At 43.6% G+C, this 14,819-nt stretch overlaps 3 non-coding genes across 3 annotated transcripts; 1 reads left to right on the plus strand and 2 right to left on the minus strand.

Moving 5' to 3' along the window:
- Positions 1–1,864: 1,864 nt before the first annotated feature.
- trnak-cuu (transfer RNA lysine (anticodon CUU)) lies at positions 1,865–1,937 on the minus strand. Its single transcript has one exon. It is a non-coding gene; the product is annotated as a tRNA-Lys (tRNA).
- Positions 1,938–3,037: 1,100 nt separating this feature from the next.
- On the plus strand, positions 3,038–3,110 carry trnaa-cgc (transfer RNA alanine (anticodon CGC)). The gene has a single exon. It is a non-coding gene; the product is annotated as a tRNA-Ala (tRNA).
- A 3,155-nt stretch (positions 3,111–6,265) lies between these two features.
- trnak-cuu (transfer RNA lysine (anticodon CUU)) lies at positions 6,266–6,338 on the minus strand. The gene has a single exon. It is a non-coding gene; the product is annotated as a tRNA-Lys (tRNA).
- Positions 6,339–14,819: the final 8,481 nt, after the last annotated feature.

Raw genomic sequence — 14,819 nt, forward strand, 5'->3', positions numbered from 1 at the left:
TCTTCGTCAATGAATAAACTTTCACACATTATTAAAGTTAAATTACTCAACTTTCGACTGTCCCTTACTGTGAGCATTTCTTTCATTCTGCAAAACAACGCTTTCGGTTAATGAATGTTGACTAAAACAATTAAACCACTAAACTACCAGAACACACATTAAAGAGTTGATCACAATTGCTGATATTTCTTATCTTTTTTCTGGTGCTTTTTCAGCTCTTGGTCCTTTTCAGCTCCTGACTGCGAATATTCCTCTGATTAAACGTGAACAAACTGAAATATCTCGCAGCCCCGGCCTCGGTTAATACCAACAGATCGAAGCCGCATTTCAGGCCCGAAAACAAACCCATTAATTATTCGCTTTTCCCCAGCTCCAGAGTTCAGATTGTTACTGCCTATCCCTGGAGCTGCAAGATACCAGGGACACGGGACAAACCTCCCCATACACCGAGCACAAGCGCAGGAAAACCCCAGGGGGAGATGATATCCCGGTCACTGAGACTTCAACAGCATTGAACAAGCACCCGGACGGAAACGTTCTTCATGTGGAGTGATGAGATGCAGAAATTAACGGAACAAGCCAGGATGGCCGAGCGTTCTAAGGCGCTGCGTTCATGTCGCAGCCTTCTCTGGAGGTGTCTGTTCGAATCCCACTTCTGACAGTCTCCACTTTTAATTACCAAGCGGAACTCATTTATTTTCACACCACTGTCAAGCACTTTGGGTCTTCCCTTAAAAGTGGGATTCAGCAGTTCACCTGCTCCATTCACAAAGAAACATAGAAGATAGGAGCAGGAGTGGCTCCGGCCCGGTCACAACAGCATGCCTGAGCCGCGTTTCTGCAAACTACACAAAGCACAAAACCTGCTGACAAGGGTGGTGCTGTTGCTGTTTGGCGAACCGACCTCTCGCTAGCGGAAGCTGTACACCAATTCACCAACACCTCCTCCTACCTCCGCCTGGACCATGACCCCACTACCGAATATCAAGTCACCATTTGCAAGACTGTCACTGACCTCGTATGAGAAGAGATTGAGTAAACAAGGCCTGCAATCTCTTAAATTCGGAAGGATGAGAGGGGATCTCATTAAGCATGCAAAATTATTACAGGATTTGATCGGTTGGATGCTGGGAGAATGTTTCCCTTGGCTGGGGAATCACAGAATCACAGAACCCCCACAGTGCAGATAGAGGCCATTTCGGCCCATCGAGCCTGCACCGACACAGATCCCACCCTATCCCTGTAACCCCACACAGATCCCACCCTATCCCTGTAACCCCACGTATTTAATCCCCTAACACTAAGGGTCAATTTATCATAGCCAAATCAACCTAACCCGCAGATCTTTGCAGTCTAGAACCAAGGGCCACAGCCTCAGGATAAAGGTTAGGCCATTCAGGACTGAGAGGAGAAGACATTTCTTCACACAGAGGGTGGTGAATCTTTGGAATTCTCTTCCCCAGATGGCTGTGGAGCCTCAGTCATTGGGTATGTTCAAAACAGAAGTCGGTAGATTTCTGACTGGTAAGGGCATCAAGGGATATGGCGATAGGGCCGGTGAATGGAATTGAGGCAGGAGGTAAGCCATGATCTCATAGAATCCCCTACACTTGCTTAAAAATCTGTTCCATTACCTCTTTTTTCCAATTCTGACGAAAGGTTATCGACCTGAAACGTTGACTCTGTTTCTCTCTTCGCAGAAGCTGCCTGACCTGCTGAGTATCTCCAGCTTTTTCTGTTTCAATTTCGATTTCCAGCATCTGCAGTATTTTCTCACTTCGCATTTCTTTCATTGTGCAAAACAAGGTTATCGCTCAATTAATGACGCTTTGCAAGCAACATAAAAGTTTAACCAAATAAATACCGCCCAACGTGGGGCTCAAAGCCACGACCCTGAGATTAAGAGTTTCATGCTTTACCGACTGAGCTAGCCGGGCCTGTTGAAAATGTATTTCATTGTCGCTGATTGCAGTCAGGTACCTGGTGGCTCCGGCTCGGTCACAACAGCATGTCTGAGCCGCGTTTCTGCAAACTACGAAACAAGTTCTCCAGAAGCCCAAGACGTATAAGGAACTCAAGCAGCAAAATCCCTTTCATTAACCACAGGGGTTCAGGCAATTTTCTGATCGCAAAGCGCTTTAGTCCTTGTCAATATCTCTTGTCTATTTCCCGGAGATTCCCGATTCTGTCTTTCTCTCTGGATCTGTTTATTGTGTCTGTGGCCACCTGCGGGTTGATTTTAAAGGAATACCTGTGTTTGTGTCTGCTTGTTACGTTAAACAAATGAGGGCATCAGGCGCTTCTGTGCATGACACTGAGGAATCAGGAGAAGGCAGGAGGAATGAAACAGTGTTTGTGGAACGTGTATATATAAAAACAGCGCGACTGCTATTGTAGGACTTCGTTGCGTAACGGTAGCGTGTCTGACTCTAAATTACGAAGGCTGCGTGTTCAAATCACGTCGGGGTCACTGTTCTTCCGAGTAATTCCAGAATTATTGTTTTCTTTGCCGTTTCACAGTAACCAGACACTTGCTCCAAAGACTGTGTCACTCTTTCCCCAGTGTCAGGGAGAGAAGCACCACAATTCCACATTTATTTAATGTGACAAGACACAAGCACAGGTATTCGCTAAAAATCAACCTGCAGGTGGTCACACAGAATAAACAGAGCCAGAGAGACAGGCAGAATCGGGAAACACCGGCAAATAGACGAGAGATATTGACAAGGTGAGAAAGCGCTTTGCGATCAGAAAATTGCTTGAATCCCTGTGGTTAATGAAAGGGCTTTTGATGCTTGATTTCCTTACACACCTTGGAATTCTGGTGAACCTGGTTCATGGTTTGCAGAACAATTCAAACCCCTGGGTTAAACCAGAGGGAAGGAAATTCGGCAGTTTAATGAGTTTGAAAGGAACATTTTTGACTTGTGCAGTTCGGTCAGAGAAATGCCAGTGAAAGGAAATCATTGCAGAAAGAGCGATTCTGTAGTGTCCCTTCTGTCTGAACAGTGCTTTCTCGATGTTCAATTAAGCAGAGGTTTCCGTAGTGCAGCGGTTCTCACGTTCGCCTCGCACGCAAAAGGTCCCTGGTTTGAGCCCGGGCGGAAACATTATTTTTCTGTGAAATAAATTTAACAGGTTTCTTGTGTCAGAAGCAACGAACAATTTAAAGCAGACTCCTAAAATAAACAGTGCGTAAATTCTGATAGGGTATAAATCTTCGTCAATGAATAAATTTTCACAAATTATTAAATTTAAATTACTTAGCTTTCGACTGTCCCTTACTGTGAGCATTTCTTTCATTCTGCAAAACAACGCTTTCGGTTAATGAATGTTGATTAAAACAATTAAACCACTAAACTACCAGAACACACATTAAAGTGTTGATCACAATTCTGATATTTCTTATCTTTTTTCTGGTGTTTTTTCAGCTCTTGGTCCTTTTCAGCTCCTGACTGCGGATATTCCTCTGATTAAACGTGAGCAAACTGAAATATCTCGCAGCCCCGGCCTCAGTTAATACCAACAGATCTAAGCCGCATTTCAGGCCCGAAAACAAATCCATTAATTATTCGTTTTTCCCCAGCTCCAGAGCTCAGATTGTTACTGCCCATCCCTGGAGCTGCAAGATACCAGGGACTCGGGACAAACCTCCCCATACACCGAGCACAAGCTCAGGAAAACCCCGGGGGAGATGATATCCCGGTCACTGAACCTTCAACAGCATTGAACAAGCACCCGGACGGAAACTTTCATCATCTGGAAGTGATGAGAGGCAGAAATTAATGAAGCAAGTCAGGATGGCTGAGCGCTCTAAGCCATCTGCGTTCAGATCGCATTCTTTTCTGGAGTGTAAGGGTTCGAATCCCACTTCTGACAGACTTTACTTTTAATTACCAAGCGGAACTCATTTATTTTCACACCACTCTCAAGCACTTTGGGACATCCCTTAAAAGTGGGATTCAGCAGTTCACCTGCTCCATTCACATAGAAACATAGAAGATAGGAGCAGCAGTAGGCCATTCGGCCCCTCCAGCCTGCTCCGCCATTTAATGAGATCATGGCTGATCATCCGCATTCAGTACCCTGTCCCTGCTTTCTCCCCATATCCCTTTATCTCTTTAGCCTTAAGAAATATATCTAACTCCTTCTTGAATATATTTAATGAATTGGCCTCAACTGCCTTCTGTGGTACAGAATTCAACAGGTTCACCACTCTCTGGGTGAAGAAATTCCTCCTCATCTCCGCCCTAAGTGGCTTACCCCTTATCCTTAGACTGTGACCGCTGGTTCTGGATTCCCGCACCATCGGGATCATTCTTCCTGCATCTAGTGTGTCTAGTCCTGTTAGAATTTTGTAAGTTTCAATGACATCCCCTCTCGTTCTTCTAAACTCTAGCGAATATAAGCCTAATCATCTCAATCTGTCTTCATACGTCATTCCTGCCATCCCATGTATCAATCTGGTGAATCTTCCCTGCACACCCTCCATGGCAAGAACATCCATAAGGTGACCAAAGCTGCACACAATACTCAAGGTATGGTCTCACCAAGGCCTTGTACAACTGCAGCAAGACATCCTTGCTCCTGTACTCGAAACCTCTCACTATAAAGGCCAACATTTGCCTTCTTAACCACCTGCCGCACCTGCATGCTTACCTTCAGCGATTGGTGCACACGGACACCCAGGCCTCATTGCAGTTCCCCTTTTCCCAATCTGTTGACATTCTGATAATAAGCTGTCTTCCTGTTTTTGCTACCAAAGTTGATAACCTCACATTTATCCACATTACACTGCATCTGCCATGCTTCTGCTAAATCACCTAACCTGTCCATATCATACTGGAGTTACTCTGTATCCTCATCAAAGCACACATGCCCACCCAGCTTTGTGTCGTCTGCAAACTTGGAGTTATTACATCTAGTTCAACCTTCTAGATCATTAATATATATTGTGAGTAGCTGGAGTCCTAGCACTTATCCCTGCCCTACCCCACTAGTAACTGCCTGCCACTTGGAAAAAGACCCGTTTAGACATACTCTTTGCTTCCTGTCTGCCAACCAGTTCTCTATCCAAGTCAGTACCTTACCCCCGATCCCATGTGCTTTAACTTTGCACGCCAACCTCTTATTTGGGACCTTATCGAAAGCCTTCTGAAAGTCCAAATACACCACATCCACTGGTTCTCCCTTATCTAATCTACTAGTTACATCCTCAAAAATTTTTAACATTTCCATCTGACCTGGTACTGAAAGTGGAGACGGTTCCACAGTGTAGCAGTTATCACGTTTGCGGAATCATTTTGTTGGAACTTGCTCCTTCTGCTTGTCCAGGGGCGAGATTGCTCTCCTGTGTGAGGAAATAACAACTAAGAACAAAAGAATTAGGAGCTGGAGTAGCCCATATATTGTGTAAAATGAGATATGGTTAACAGTTAACAGTTAACATGCAAAGTACAAAACCTGCTGACAAGGGTGGTGCTGTTGCTGTTTGGTGAACCGACCTCTACCTAGCGGAAGCTGTACGCCAACTCTCCAACACCTCCTCCTACCTCCGCCTGGACCATGACCCCACTACCGAATATCAAGTCACCATTTGCAAGACTGTCACTGACCTCGTATGAGAAGAGATTGAGTAAACTAGGCCTGCAATCTCTTGACTTCGGAAGAATGAGAGGGGATCTCATTAAGCATGCAAAATTATTACAGGGTTTGATCGGTTGGATGCTGGGAGAATGTTTCCCTTGGCTGGGGTGTCTAGAACCAGGGGCCACAGCCTCAGGATAAAGGTTAGGCCATTCAGGACTGAGAGGAGATGAAATTTCTTCACACAGAGGGTGGTGAATTTTTGGAATTCTCTACCCCAGAGGGCTGTGGAGGCTCAGTCATTGGGTAGTTCAAAACAGAAGTCGGTAGATTTCTGACTGGTAAGGGCATCAAGGGATATGGCGATAGGGCCGGTGAATGGAATTGAGGCAAAAGATCAGCCATGATCTCATAGAATCCCCTACACTTGCTTAAAAATCTGTTCCATTATCTCTTTTTTCTATTTCTGACGAAAGGTTATCGACCTGAAACGTTACCTCTGTTTCTCTCTTCGCAGAAGCTGCCTGACCTGCTGAGTATCTCCAGCATTTTCTGCTCAATTCAGATTTCCAGCATCTGCAGTATTTCCTCAGTTCGCATTTCTTTCATTGTGCAAAACAAGGTTATCGCTCAATTAATGACGCTTTGAAAGCAACATAAAAGTTAATGAATTAAATACCGCCCAACGTGGGACTCGACCCCACGACCGTGAAATTAAGAATCTCATGCTCTACCAACTGAACTAGCCGGGCCTGTTGAAAATGTATTTCATTGTCGCTGATTGCAGTCATGTAGCTGGTGGCTCCGGCCCGGTCACAACAGCATGTCTGAGCTGCGTTTCTGCAAACTACGAAACAAGTTCTCCAGAAGCCCAAGGCGTATAAGGAACTCAAGCAGCAAAATCCCTTTCATTAACCACAGGGGTTCAGGCAATTTTCTGATCGCAAAGCGCTTTATTCCTTGTCAATATCTCTTGTCTATTTCCCGGAGATTCCCGATTCTGTCTTTCTCTCTGGCTCTGTTTATTGTGTCTGTGGCCACCTGCGGGTTGATTTTGAAGGAATACCTGTGTTTGTGTCTGCTTGTTACGTTAAACAAATGAGGGCATCAGGCGCTTCTGTGCATGACACTGAGGAATCAGGAGAAGGCAGGAGGAATGAAACAGTGTTTGTGGAACGTGTGTATATAAAAACAGTGCAGGCTATATTGTAGCGCAACGGTAGCGCGTCTGACTCCAGATCTAGTAAAGCTGCGTGTTCCAATCACGTCGGGGTCACTGTTCTTTCGGGTAATTCTAGAATTATTGTTTTCTTTGCCATTTCACAATAACCAGACACTTGCTCCAAAGACTGTGTCACTCTTTCCTCAGTGTCAGGGAGAGAAGCGCCACAATTCCTCATTTATTTAATGTGACTAGACACAAGCACAGGTATTCGTTCAAAATCAACCTGCAGGTGGTCACACAGAATGAACAGAGCCAGCGAGACAGGCAGAATCGGGAAACATGGGCAAATAGAGGAGAGATATTGACAAGGTGAGAAAGCGCTTTCCGATCAGAAAATTGCCTGAATCCCTGTGGTTAAAGAAAGGGCTTTTGATGCTTGATTTCCTTACACACCTTGGAATTAAGAAGAACCTGGTTCGTGGTTTACCCTGGGGCCGAGCCACTAGGCGCCTGGCTGCAATCAAAGACAAGAATGTATCAGCTTCTCCGGCCCGGCTAGCTCAGTCGGTCGGGACTTTTAATTGTAGGGTCGTTGGTTCGAGCCCCATGTTGGGAGAATTATTTTTGTTCAACTTTTATATTGCTTTCACGGAAAAGCATAATTAATTATCGGATAATATTCTTTTGCCCAATGAAAGAAATGATAACTGAGCGAGAGTCGATACTTCAATCACTTTATTTTTGCTTTGCATGTTAACTGTTACCCATATTTCATTTTACACACTGTGCTTTAGGAGTCTGGGTTAAAGTGCTCATTGCTGATGACACCAGGAATCTGGGCCAACTTTTGTTATATTGAACAGGAAAATATAATCAGCAGTGAACATCAAATTCCATGGTGCTGATTTTCAGATTCTACGCAGCCCGAATAGGAAAAAAGTGATATCATTTTAACAGTGAAGATTTGGAAGTAAGTGTTACTCGTATTTGTGCTTTTAATTAAAGTTTGTGGCGACTGACTCCCGTTCATGTCTCTGAATAAGAAAGGAGGGGCTTGTCATTGACCAGACTGCACTGCGCCTGGTGTTTGTGAGTTCATCCTTTATATTGAGCGGTTTCTTATTCTTTAACCGGTGTCAGCTTTCGCTCAGCGTTTACTTCGCAGCACCACCTACTTTCTAAGTTCGAACTCTGTCTCACTGCGGGCGCAGTATGGGCTTTTTATTGTCATTTTCAATCCCCTTCTTCAACACCGAAACACATTATAGCAGTAATTTTAATTTAGCACTGTGACATTTTTCGAGGGCATCATAAAATTATTCAATAACGTATTCTTATCAGCGCTGCGAGATGGGTTCGATTCCCAGTTAGGGAAGAAATTTTGGTATCACCGTTTTTTATTCATGAATGCGATGTAATTTTATAAAATTAATTACATGCATCTAATGTGAATAAATAAGAACTGCTTTAATCACCATTAATTAACCGGTAACTTTATTTTGCAGAATGAAAGACATGATAATATGGTTACTGAGGGACAGTCGAAACTTCATTCATTTATTTTGCTCTTTGCATCTCCTGAACTGTTAACCCATATCTCATTTTACACATTGCATTTTAGGAGAATGGTTTAAAATGTTCATTGCTTGAGAGAGCAGCGATCTGGGGCAATATTTGTTAAATTTAACGGGACCGGCTATTTCACAGAATAAAAACCTATTCTCTCACATGATGTTTTCAGACCACACACTGACCGATCTTTGCTAGGCACCAAGTGGATGATCTGACACTTGCCCGCGTTGAACTCCATTAATCACTGGTCAGGGGAGATTTAATAGAGGTGATCAAAATTATGGGGGATACTGTTTCCACTGGCAGGAGTGTCAGCAGGTCTATGGGCGAAGAGCAGCGGAGTGGGACTGATTGGATAGCTCTTTCAAAGATGCAACATGAATTGCTCATTTTAACCTGCGATTGATAGATTTTAGTTAACCAACGGTATTAAGGGATCATTGAAGTCTGTGAGACACTTCATAATTGTTTCTATTATCATTAATCAACCCACAACATTTTGTTGCGCACTGCAGGAATTGCTAACATGTTTACCGGATGACAGTCAAACTTTAATAACTTTTTATAGAATCATAGAAAATTTCCTGAACTCCTGTGGTTAATGAAAGGGATTTTAATGGTTGAGTTCCTTATACACCTTGGAATTCTGGAAAACATGGTTCGTAGTTTGCAGAAACGTGGCTTAGATCTGCTGTTGTGAACTGAAGTAAAGCTGCAGGATCCTTGAATAATCTTTCACAATTCAACTGAAAGCAGCCGGAATGTGCAGCTTTGAGAGGGGCTGCCTGCACGGTCAGAGCTGGAAACGGGAGTGAGCGAGCGACACTGTAGTGCTTTGAGTGAGTGCAGAACTGTACAGAGAAACACAAATGGAGCAGGATTTTGTTACATTGCATTAGAAATGCGAATTGTTCCATTTTTTCTACTATTTAAATGAACACGATTTACATAATGTTTCCACCCGGTTTCGAACCGGGGACTTTTCGCATTAGGCGAACGTGATAACCACTGCACTACGATAACACTGGACTGAATAATCGGCGTCTGTCATAAATCTCTGATTCTATAAAAAAGGTTATTAAAGTTTGACTGTCACCCAGCAAACATGTTAGCAATTCCTTCATTGTGCAACACAATTTTTGTCGGTCGATTAAAACATATTTTTATTAATGATATAAACATACATACATTTAAAATTACTTTAGGTAAATTCTGGCCTGCTTTAAAATGTTCAAATTTATATTTCATAAAATTAAATTATATTTTAAATCTTTAATTAATTTCATTACGTTTGAACAAGTGACCATTTATTTTTATTTCCGTGGTGTGAAATGTTCTTTATTTGGAGATTTCTAATATGCTTATGGGGATTCCGTACATAAATGGAATCCCAATTCGCCTCATAGGAATCCCCCTTTTTGATTGGTTGGTCTGGCCCATGTGATCCCAGGGATGAAACATGGAAACATAGAAGATAGGAGCAGGAGTAGGCCATTCGGACCCTCGAGCCTGCTCCGCTATTCAATGCGATCATGGCTGATCAGCCAATTTCAGTACCTGGTCACTGCTTTCTCCCCATACACCTGGCTCCCTTTAGCCTTAAGAAATATATCCAACACCTTCTTGAATATATTTAATGAATTGGCTTCTACTGCCTTCTGTGGTAGAGAATTCCACAGGTTCACCACTCTCTGGGTGAAGAAATTCCTTCTCATGTCTGTCCTAAATGGCCTACCCCTTATCCTTAGACTGTGACACCTGGTTCTGGAGTCCCCGACCATCAGGAACATCCTTCCTGCATCTAGTCTTTCCAGTACTGTCAGAATTTTATAAGTTTCAATGAGATCCCCCCTCATTCTTCTAAACTCCAGCGAGTACGAGCCCAATCCTCCCAATCTCTCCTCATATGTCATTCCTGCCATCCCAGGTATCAGCCTGGTCAATATTCGCTGAACTCCTTCCATGGCAAGAACATCCTTCCTCAGATAAGGCGACCAAAACTGCACACAATACTCAAGATGTGGTCTCACCAAGGCCCTGTACAACTGCAGCAAGGCATCCTTGCTCCTGTACTCGAATCCTCTCGCTACGAAAACCAACATACCATTTGCCTTTTTAACCGCCTGCACCACCTGCATGCATACCTTCAGCGACTGGTGCACAAGGACACCCAGGCTTGTGAACCGTGTGCGCCCCTGGGATCCATGGGCCTTTGTGCAGGCGTATGCCAGCAGGCCCAGGGCAGCAAGAGTCCGAAGCTCTGGAGACACCAGATAAGTCGTATTGGTTTTTTGATTTGGAGGCGTTAGCCAGCGGCGAGTTTCCGATCGCATTTTCCAGGCCGATTGAATTTCAGGAGTCTGGTTTAAAATGTTCGTTGCTTATGTCACCAGGAATCTGGGGCAACTTTTGTTTAATTTAATGGGACCAGTTATTGCACAGGATAAAATTTTCTGGAACACATAATTTCTGCAGTTGAGGCCGAACCAGTGTTTTATAAAGGTTCATCATAACTTCCTTGCTTTTGTACTCTGCGCCTTTATTTATAAAGCCCCGGATTCTGCAAGCTTTTTAAACTGAATTCTCAACCTGTCCTGCCACATTGAACGATTTGTTTACATACACCCCCAGGTATCTCTGTTCCTGCAACCACTTTGGAAATGTATCCTTTAGTTTATATTGCCTCTCCTCATTCTTCCGACCAAAATGTATCAATTCGCACTTTTCTGTTTTTAACTTCATCTGCCACATGTCCGCCCATTCCACCAGCCGATCCATGTCCTCTTGAAGTCTATCACTATACTCCTCACTGCTCACTATACTTCCACGTTTTGTATCATCTGCAAATTTTGAAATTGTGCCCTGGATACCTAACTCCAAAGGATTAATATATGTCAAGAAGGGCCGTGGTCCTAGTACCGACCCCTGGGGAACACCACTGTGTACCTTCCTCCATTCATGAAACAACAGTTTAGCACTACTCTCTGTTTCCTGTCACTTCGCCAATTTGACATCCATGCTGCCACTGTCCCTTTTATTCCATGGGCTTCAGCTTTGCTGGCAAGCCTGTTACGTGGCACTTTATCAAATGCCTTTTGGAAGTCCATGTCCACCACATCAACTGCATTTCCCTCATCAAACCTCTCTTTCACCTCATCAAAAAATGCAATCAAGTTGGGAAAAGACGATTTGCGTTTAACAAATCCGAGCAGACTTTCCTTAATTAATCCACACTTGTCCAAGTGACTGGTCATTTTGTGCAGGGTTACCCTTTCTAAAAGCTTCCTCACTACCGACGTTAAGCTGACTGGCGTGTAGTTGCTGGGTTGAACTTTATACACTTTTTTCAACAAAGGTGTAACATTTGCGATTCTCCAGACGTCTTGCACCACCCCATATCCAATGAGTATTGGAAGATTATGGTCAGCACCTCCGTAATTCCCACCTGTACTCCCCTCAGCATCCTAGGATGCATTTCAACTGGTCCTGGTACAGCCAGCTTTCTAGTACCTTCTCTTTATCAATTTTTATCCCATCCAATATTCAACACAGCTCATTAACTGTAGCAGTGGGCCCGGGCAGCGCTTCAGCAGACAGTTCGAAAAGACAAAGTCAGTGTTTTGGTCTTAAGTGCTCTGCTCATCAAGAACAACCACACAAACAACCAGCGGGTTTATTTTAAGTGACAATAGAAAATTATTGCAAATGCTGGGAATCTCATATAGAAATGGAAAATGGTGGAAATTCTTAAGAGGTCAGGCAGTATATTTGGATAAAGAAACAGAGTGAACGTTTCAATTCGATTACACTTCTGTTAGAATTGGGAAACGTGAGAGATGTATGGCTAGTTTATTCTCCTGTCAATAGGGCTACCGCGGCTTCTCCCTTGTTCTTTATTAAACTTCACTAATCAGATACCTCTGAGTAAGAGAAAACTGATACACAATGAGGCCCAGTTCATCTTTTGTTCCCTTTTAAACCCTGGAATCTCCGAATCCCTGAAGTTCAGAAATGTAATTCATTGATCTGCAGGGTGGCCGTCAGTAAGAAGCCTTTTCTGTCTGGATCCGGGAGTGCAGCTGGATTCAGGCTGAAGATTGCCGCTACTGGCGATAGATTTTTGTTGGGTAAGGTTATTACGGGTTACGGAAACAAAGCGGGCAGATGAAATGAAGATACAGATCAACCCTGATCTAATTGAATGGCGCAACAGGATCGAGGGGCTGAATGGCCTCCTCCTGTTCCGATTGAGGCGCTACAATGCAATGCACCCAAGTGGTGGAGGGTTTCCGGTGTGTACTGGTGATCGCTTTACGAAAACTCAACGGTTCGAAAGTGGGTAGAGGCAATTTCAGGTATTTTCTCCATTCAAGTTTAGTAAATATGAAAACGGGAATACATTCATGCTTGGTTCAGTATAAATAAAACACGCATTGTCAGGCAAATTAGGCCATTCAAATGGCAGCGTTACACTGAGTGAAGTAATTCTCAATGATATTTCCCATAAAGGACACAGTTTGGCTGGCGATACTGTAAGAAGGATTTGGGAAAAGTTGGCGCTGATTTAGGGAATCTCCCACTCGCGGTTCGATATTTGAAGAGGTGGGCCTTATTTTACTTAAAAATTGAGGCTGGTAGCACTCTCATTGAGAATATGGAAAGCAGAACAACACAGATTAATAGGATAACACAAGGTCGGCGACAGGATTGAAATTGCAGTTTCAATCGGTCCGGCTGGCTGTCCATTCAATAAGTAATAAAAAAGCGCGTCTCTAAAAATGTCCCCTCCCTGTTATGATTCAGGAAACTGCACAGGGATAGAGAGAAGAGGAAGAGAGAAGGGGAAAATACTGTTTCCGCGGAGAACTAATGCAGAGACTCCTCTGCTGCGCCTGGGGTGGCCTCCTGCAGCTCGGATACATTAGCATCCTAACAGCTCATTAACCGTAGGAGTGGGCCCGGGCGGCGCTTCAGAAGACAGGTCGAAAATGCAAAGACACTGTCTCGGTCTCCAGTGCTCTGCTCATCAAGAATAGCCACACAAACAAAATGGTTTTACAATGGTCAGCTTCTCATCTGGCTAGGTTTGAACCGGAGTTCTCGGGGTCCGATTTTCGCTTCGGTGGTTGTTTAAGTTTCCGAGAAGTCCTCGGTTCAAATCCCAAATGAGCGCTCGTGTCGCCGGCCACTATTCAGCTTGCAGTTGAATCTTTTGCAATCACCATTAAATAACCGATTACCATAATTTACAGAATGAAAGAAAGGCGAAAAACATTTCAATAAAGCATTTTGCCCTTTGTAAGTAATGAACTGTTAACCACATCTAATTTTACACATTGTATCTTAAGAACCTCGTTTAAAATATGCATTGCTTCTGAAAGCAGAAAAATGGGGCAACATTCGAGAAAAATTAACAGGACTGGTCACTGCACAGAATAAAATATTGGCTATTGTAATGTTCCCGCCCGCCTTGGCTGGAAGGCAGGACTTTTTGCATGTAAAGCGAATGTGATAGCCACTACACTACAGAAACCTTTGCATTGTTACTCGCAGCTAATATAATCAGTAGTGAACAAACTATCCCACGGTGTTCATTTTCAGATTCAAAGCAGTCAGCGTTTACATCAAGTGAAAGAATTTATCAGTGAAACGATTTGGAAGTAAGTGTTACTCTTATTTGTGTCTTTAATTAAAGTTTGTGGCGTATGACTCTCGTTCATGTCTCTGAATAAGAAAGGAGGGGCTTGACTTTGACCAGACTGCACTGTGCCTGATGTTTGTGAGCTCATCCTTTATATTGAGTGACGCTATTTAAGGTGAGCCAATCAGCACAGATGGAGTGCCCTGGTCCGTTCCCCTCTGTTGATTGGACAAGGCTACATGGAAGGAAGGAGTGTGGTTTGGAGAAAAGGGAATTGATACTCTGGTTACAAGTTCCGGTAATATAAAGAGAAAATGATGGAAGAACTCAGCAGGTCAGGCAGCGTCTGTAGAGAGAGAAACAGAGTTAACATTTCCGGTCGATGACCTTCCATCAGATGTTGGGCAGTTGTGATAGGTAACACAATTAAATGTGCAAATGCTCAGGTAGAAGAGGTGAGGAAAGGATGTAAAAGTAGCGTTTGGAACAGATATTTTAGAATCCGATCAATGTTGGATTAACTTGTATATCGAAATCGGAACCATAACGTATTTGAGTTCTCCGGTTAAAATTCGCAAGGATTTGTCTAAATGCTGTTGTTAATTATATGTCTAATTATTGCATGATTAATAACTCTGACATTTAATGTTGCGAACACTTTTACTGCACTGCGCGTTCTCCAGCTGTGCTTGGAGCGCCGTCCCCTTCAAATCATCGCTCACAGGGACAGTTCCATTCAGCGTTTCAATTCTCTGGCCCTTGGTGAAATGTCATAGGTTGAAAGCGACGTGTCGCACCCCAAGCTGGTCACCGACTCGCTAACCGCTGCACAGCGACCACACTCTGCTCCCGCGA

Source organism: Somniosus microcephalus, unplaced genomic scaffold (assembly GCF_052327205.1).
Source record: "Somniosus microcephalus isolate GS21.2 unplaced genomic scaffold, FLI_Smic_1.0 unresolved_chr4, whole genome shotgun sequence".
In the NCBI taxonomy this organism is placed as follows: domain Eukaryota; kingdom Metazoa; phylum Chordata; class Chondrichthyes; order Squaliformes; family Somniosidae; genus Somniosus; species Somniosus microcephalus.